This window comes from Haplochromis burtoni, unplaced genomic scaffold (assembly GCF_018398535.1).
Source record: "Haplochromis burtoni strain Fernald_Lab_line unplaced genomic scaffold, NCSU_Asbu1 Contig_35, whole genome shotgun sequence".
Classification (NCBI taxonomy): Eukaryota; Metazoa; Chordata; class Actinopteri; order Cichliformes; family Cichlidae; genus Haplochromis; species Haplochromis burtoni.
Genome location: NW_024582396.1, coordinates 977,468 through 984,997, shown reverse-complemented (window position 1 = coordinate 984,997; position 7,530 = coordinate 977,468). Strand labels below are relative to the sequence as shown.

General features: G+C 40.4%; 1 long non-coding RNA gene across 1 annotated transcript; it reads right to left on the bottom strand.

Moving 5' to 3' along the window:
• Positions 1 to 3,987: 3,987 nt before the first annotated feature.
• Positions 3,988 to 4,526, bottom strand: LOC102304116. The gene is made up of 3 exons (XR_315584.2): positions 4,401 to 4,526; positions 4,183 to 4,265; positions 3,988 to 4,033 (listed from the first exon to the last, which is right to left on the bottom strand). It is a non-coding gene; the product is annotated as an uncharacterized LOC102304116 (long non-coding RNA).
• Positions 4,527 to 7,530: the final 3,004 nt, after the last annotated feature.

Here is a 7,530-nt window from a genome sequence, read left to right as displayed (position 1 = left end):
GCCCTGTCCACGGCACAAGGTAAGTCCCACAACTTGGATATATTAGTAAAGCTGTTTTCAGCAGAAATTACTAACAGAGTCAACACGTCGCTGGCTCGTATCACAGGGCCAGCTCCTACCCCACAAACTCATGACTCAGTGACAGGTATGAGCATTATGCAAATGGTGTATAATGTGACTGAGATTTTTGAATGCATCTTGAATGTCAGCAGAAAAATCACAGACAAGGCATCTGACAGCATGACATGCTCAGACTCTAACTGTAAGCAGACCTGCTGTCTAGATGTGGAGGAGGAGGAAGATGCAGAAATCCCACAAATAAGTGACTGTTCCTTAGAGAATTCATTGTGCACGGATAATCTGAGTCCTCCTCCAACTCCAGAGCTCCCTAAGTATTCAGAAACATTTGTCCCTTCAGCATTGATTTTAGCCTACCTTCACCAAGTCTGGAGTCTCCTGACTGTCCAGTCAACATGACCTTTCTTACTGTGCTTCTTGCTAAGTTAGTCGACCATATTGCATCAAAAACCAGAACATCCATACTAAACGTGGACCTGATTCAATTAATGGGTGGTGTAACAATGAGGGCTGAAAAAGAACTGGATTCCATTCCCCCACCAAGTATTGAAAACCTGCACATCCCCATCTATAAAAAGCTGTGCAAGGAGTTTGGATCCAAATACTTGTTGCAGGCTGCCATGGAATCTGGTGACGAAGCATTTGAGATTGCTGTTTCAGAGGTTTTAGTGTCACAGCTCCAGAAATCTTTAGTAAGGTCAAAGAATTCTGGGATGATACGGAGAGTTGTCAAGGATGGTAAACTTTCTCCAGTGCGTGAGATTCCAACACCAGAGTCCCCCAGTGAAGAAAGTAATGAACAAAAAATACCCCTGCCTTCAAGCACATCACCAGCCAGTACTCTCAAGAAGAGTACTGGCTGGTTTTCTCGTCTTTTCAACACGCTCAATAGAGCCCTGGACAGTGACATTCACAGACTTGACTATACAGTGACAAACCCACCCGTCTGGACAAACCCTGTTCTGTAATTTTTATCTTGAAAACTGATCTGAGGCTCATTTCTCAAGATAAAAATAAATGCAATGTAGGGCTTGTTAAAATACCTCTTAGAAAGTTAAGTTAACAAAGGAGATCTGGAATTTTAAAAAGACCTACAAACAATCATCTTTTCAAAAGTTGGGACATGTGCAACTATTTAAAAATAGTGCACAGATAATGATTATTGGACACATAAGCTGTAATGTTAAATGTAATACATTGGATAATTGAAAAAAATGCTAATTTGCTTTCTTCAAAACACAAGGTAAGACAAGAGTACACTCACCATGTGTCTGTCACTGGCCAGTTGTTAATGTCTGACTGTGTCCATCCTAAATTAGCTCAGCTTGTTTAAACTAGTGTCCAGAATACTTTTGTGATCTGAATGAATGTACCAACTTTTTGGAAAGATGGTTCTCTTTTCCATCACCCCCAACCGGTCGCGGCAGATGGCCCCGCCCCTTCCTGAACCTGGTTCTGCCGGTTTCTTCCTGTTAAAAGGGAGTTTTTCCTTCCCGCTGTCGCCACGTGCTTGTTCATAGGGGATCATCTGATTGTTGGAGGGGTTTTTTTGTAGGGTCTTTGCCTATGGTGCTATATCTCTATAACATCGTACTGAATTCTAAGCACCATAGAGGTTCTGTGGGTGATCATCAGAGGAAGGTTTAGGAGTATTTTGCTCCCTCAGCCGCTCTCTGGGGTTCATCCTGTGTTCCAGGCTTTCCTCCAGATTCTCCTATTGGAAATTCCAAATTTATTACAAAAAACAATTGGAAAATAAAAGACAACAACAACTGAAAAATAACTTGGATCTGTTTTTTTCTTTCTGACTATTTTTAAAGCTTTACGGCTGCTGCATGTTTTAATTACTGTGAGAATAGGCTCTGATTTCAGTGGAGATTCAGTTTATTCAGCGCCACAAACATGCTTGTAGACGTTTTTTTCACCATTTCACAATTATTCTGTTTGTTGTTAATTTAAAAAGTAAATAATAATCTAACAGTTATAGCAGTATTGTGCAAAAGTCTTGAACTACCCCATTTTTTAATAGCAACATAAACACACATACATAGTTACAATGCTATTATGATACATTGTGAGACACCATTGTGATCTGACATTCCATCCTATACTATGACATTGTCTTTGGTGCTCAGCTGAACTGTCAATGGTACATGATTGAGGAATTTATATAAAAATATTTGCATATAACTTATAAATGTTGGCACTCACAGTGGCCTAGGCATTGTTTAGTTAAAGTTTCATCTAGATTGGGTCACTTGTCTTGGAGGAACTAGGGAACATACAAACATATAAGGCTAAAATATGTTTTGAGACTACAGACAGAATTTTTGGGTTGAGAATTGCTTTAAAAGCTTTTTTAATAGTAAAAGACGACATGGTTTAGTCAAACAGTTTTGTAAGGATTATAACTAAACACTAGATGGAGACAAACACAAACTGAACTTCATGCCAGACACTGGTTTTATTAAAGTAAATGAAATTTAATACCGCGAAACTTCACATTTATTTGTTAACTAAAACACGGTTTAATTAGTGTCTAAACAACCTTAAAGTTTTGCAATGAGTTTTGGAAAAGAAGACAGCAAGATGGCAACCTTTAATCATTTACAGAATTGGACATTTTTCAACAATTTTTCTTAATTTGAAAATAAAAATCAACCCATTATGAACAATATTTATGCCAATAAGATATAATGTACTTTATGTAACTGCCACTGAAGGATGTCAGAGAGGAATACCTCAGGATCTTCCAAACTCCAGGGACGCGTGCCAAAGCTCTGATGAAGATGATGGTATGACAGAGTTCAGACAGCAGTTCTGATAATAAGAATGTCTAATACACCTCTTCCTGCAGACAATGTTCCCTCTAACTTTTCATGTGTCTGAGCAAACACACAAACTCCCTGAGCGGTTGATGGACCTGATGGGCCTGGGTCAGGGCTCATGCATTGTTCTTGGGTTTAATGAATATTATAATTTCTATCTGACTATGTGGATTGTTTATTGTTGTTGTTGGTGTGATCTGCTCCTGGTCCCTTGTTTCCCTGTCTCTGTGTTTGGGTGTGTGTGTTGCGGTGTGTGAGTTTTGCTGCCATACCAGGCCTGGAGAGTCTTCAGCCTTTGAGCCAGCCACACCTGGTGTAATCAGCCACCTGTTGTGGATCGTCAAGGAAACACTACTCAAGAGAGGATCGGAGAGGCAGCCAGCGCAGGATTGTTAGACTAGGAACATAGTCAGTGCTCCTGCTCACAGTTACTGTGGTCGCTGAACTTCTCCTGTTGGAATGGTGAAAGTGTTTTTGTCGGCTGGTGGATGGGACGGTACTCACTGTGGACTCTCTCGTTTCCAGGTGGATTGTGGAAACGTGTGGCGGGAGCAGCACACTGTTGTACAAAGGCACCGAGGAGGACTAAACACTTACCACAGATCACGGCACGGGGATTAGGAACGAGCGCTCAGAGAACACAGACGCTGTGGATTGTTGGCACTGTTTTATAGTTTCTTTTCATTGTAAATAAACGCACCATCTCCATTCAGAAAGTCCTGCATTTGGGTCCTACTTTCCCCGCACTGTGACAGGACCACTGTGAGCAACATCACACGTGTGCACTGTGGTCACGCCAGCATCCATCCAAGTTACATAGTTTATCAAAAGAATCAAAGTACAGCATTTACATTTCTGTTAGAATGTTTTAATTAAGTTCTTTAGCCCACTGACAATGAAAATTACAGAGGTCTTCTTCATGACCTGTAGTATGTTAATGCTATTGGAAGTATAAATATTTAATTTTAGCTGAGGCAAAACATGAACTGCCAACCAAACCAACTATAAACTCCAATTTTGAAAACACACTTAACATTTTTAATGTAAAGCTCTGACTTGTATTATGAGTATGAGCCAGTGTGTGAAGCTCCTGCTGTGGTCTGGGGGAGAGTCCTGTAACTCTTTGTCTGCAAAATACAGTAAGTAATGACATGATTATTTGCATTTCTACTACTCATAAAGTAGCGACAGTATTTAATGATCAATATCCATAAATGAAATTTATAAATAAATGACACTAGATGAGCACAAATCCAACTGAGAACTTAAATTTCACCTTATTTTTCCTGTGTGTCCTTCTCACTTCTCCAGTGGCTGCACTTTGTTGTTCCTGTTCTGGAGGAATTGAGACGTGTGCACCTTTTTAGAGATAAAATTTTGTTCACATTAAAACTTTCACATTTTGCACAGTGACATGTGTACTGTTGCACAAGCATGTGATACTGTGAAAATTCAATTAACTCTGCAGAATATATAATTACACAGTTTTTTCACCTTAATTTTCCCGTCTGCCCTTCTCACGTGGTTGTATGCAACGTCCAAGTTGATGGCCTCATCTGCTTGCAGGTTTGACTTTATGCGCATCAGCAGGTCCAAATGGTCCACTTCAAGACGATTCCTGGAATCTGTTTTCATACGATTCATTAAACCAGGGGTGTCAAACTCAAATACACAGTGGGCCAAAATTCAAAACTGGAACAAAGTCGCGGGCTAACGTTAATATTTATTGAAAAATATTTATTCCTCCAGATATAAGAATGAATCTTTTTTTATGGACTCAAACACGTTTTGCTGAAAAACTGAATATGGAACAAACAAAGATTAATACTAAACAATATATATATTAGCTGTATAATACCAGTAGGCCAGTTCTGATAGTAATTTGGTATGGCTTCGCGGGCCAAATGTAAGTAGGCTGTGGGCCAAATTTGGCCCACGGGCCAGAGTTTGACACCTATGCATTAAACTAAAGCCTCTTTCGCAATCTGCACTGGATGCTTGAAATGTAGCACAAATCTACAAGCTGTGAGATGTGTTTTAGCTCTTTACATTTTAGTGTTGCAGCCACCATATCTGAGAATGTGCTGATTGACCTGAGTTTAAGTTTTTGCCTCATTATGTACTTGAATTCAGCATATTCACTGTCACTGACCTCCACAAAATGTGGGTGGTGGAGAATTGCCTCATACTTCTTTGCCAGTGTGGCAATGTCTGCTGCTCCATACTCAGAGCTGATGTCTGAGCTCAATGCCTCAATGTCAAACGCAAACCACTCCTTTAATTTATCCTCTGAAAAACGAGCACCCAAGTGATCGTAGAGGTTACGAATCAAACGAGTAATCTCACCGGTATTTCCGCCACCAGCTGATGAGGCCCTCATTGCCTCTCTGACACGGTCACTCCACTTAACATCCTTTACCTCTGTTGAGTATTAGGAATGCAACTTCACAATCTTTGCTCTTGCAAAGCAGAGCTCTTCCATCACAGTCAGGTTGCATTTTTGAAAAGAAAGACAGGTCTGCCAGCTCACGCAAAACATCTCAGAGAGCGGTGAGAGTAACCTTGACGTTTGAATGGTTACCTTTTTGTAACAGTAACTTGCCACTGGATCTCTTTTATCACTGGATTCTGTCTTGCAGTAGACAGCCATCGCACTTTGTACAGAGGCCTGAATGACTTTGACAGTGTATCCTCATCAAGAATCTTTGCTAGGTCTTCTGATTTTCTCCTGTTTACTGTGGATCTAGAGAAAGTGAAATGAACTGTTCCACATCACGCATCAAAGGTACATCTTTCCACACATCATCAAAGTCCTCTCTATGGACCACACAGTGTTGTTCAGTTAGTTGTGGTATTCGCCGATTTAATAAAGCTGCAAATCCGTTGTGCTTTCCTCGCATTACTGAGGCACCATCAGAGGTCAGCATCACCCTTCTCTGCATGTCTAGTTCATGCTTGGTGTAAAACTGAGTTATTGCCTGCACATTATCCTGAAAGGTGCATGTTGTCAGCTGGATGATGCCACCAAACAGTTTTATAGTTGACGTTATTTTCCTCCCTGTATTTAATATACAGTACTAGCATTTTGTGCACTGTTATGTCTGTGCTCTCATCTATGATCAGGGTGTGCCAAGGTGCATTTTTAACTTTACACATCGTCTCATTCTGCACTGTTTGATTCATTGAATTCACAAACTCAAAGGCATCATTTTTGCTTCGCCAGCTTTCTGGTATACTCATATACTTTGCCATGTGATGGTGAATTTGTTGAGCCGATAGCATAGAATAATTCATGTTGATGGCATGTAGTAGAATATTGTTGATGAGAACTTTAACTTGCTCGGGGTTGGATTTCTTTACAGCTTGTTCCTGTTCTCTCTGTCTTTGGGGCTCTCCTCCAACAATGTACCCCATCCCCATCTTACACTTCTAACTGCTTTCTAATGACTTTTGTGCTGTCCACACTTTCCCCCCGAAAACTCGCTTGCTATTTTGGCCTCACAACATGTTTTGCAGAGCGGACCTTTCTCGCTCGAAAAAGAAAAAAAATCTCACCCAGTTTTTTCTTCTGTTTGCAAAACCATCTTAAAAGAATTGCATTGCGTTTTTTACTTTGGCTTGGTGAGGGCATGTGCCACTGCCTCTTCGTTTTGCCATTATTATAACAGGTCAACATAAGCACCACATCGGCCACACCACTTACCTAGCTAAAACACCGGTGGCGGCACATAAAGCTGTCATAGCCCGTCAATGACTTTGATTAGCTGCGTACATACGTATGCGAATCGCATCCTTGGCTGGAGCAGCCAGTCACCCGTCACTCACTGACTCGCACTGCAAAATAGTACAGAATGAATTGTTATGTGTTCATTTTATTGTCGATTCAGTGCAGATTTTCTGTGCGTGGAGACTGTGTCAGCCGTGCGCAACTGAGCGCGTGGGCAACGTAAAGGGAGCAGTGCCTGGAGACATCTTTTGTGGCATCTAGATGATATCAGAAGTGTTGTGGATTTTATTCTTTTAACAGTTGCTAACTTGGCCCATGTTTATTCTGATAGTAGCTTTGATTAGTATTTTCTGTTAACCTAGAAGTCATTTGGATGATGAATGTTCTCATCTGCCAAGAAATCTGCTCCAAACGCAAGTGCTGCCTTCCTCTACCCGTACCTGAGTTGTTTGTTGACCTTCTTTGTTAAATCTGTGAAATGCTGAAACTACAAATAAACTAGTGCACTTTTTTGTTCCTCGCATTCCTCTATCTTTGAGTCAAATGTTTAGTGCTGTTTGTACTTAGTTCTGGAGCTGTCAGTAAGAAACTAACATGGCGACTCATTACGGGTCAGCGAACTTTATAGACATTTACACTTAGGAGTGTACTTACTTTTGTTGCCAGCGATTTAGGCAATAATGGCTGTGTGTTGAGTTATTTAGAGGGGACAGCAAATTTACAATGTTGTACAAGCTGTACACTGACTACTTTACATTGTATCAAAGTGTCATATCTTCAATTGTCCCATGAAAAGATATAACAAAATATTTTTAAAAATGTGAGGGGTGTTCTCACTTTTGTGAGATACTGTATATATAATGTTTATCTGGTTAAATTCAGTATAGTTCCTACAAC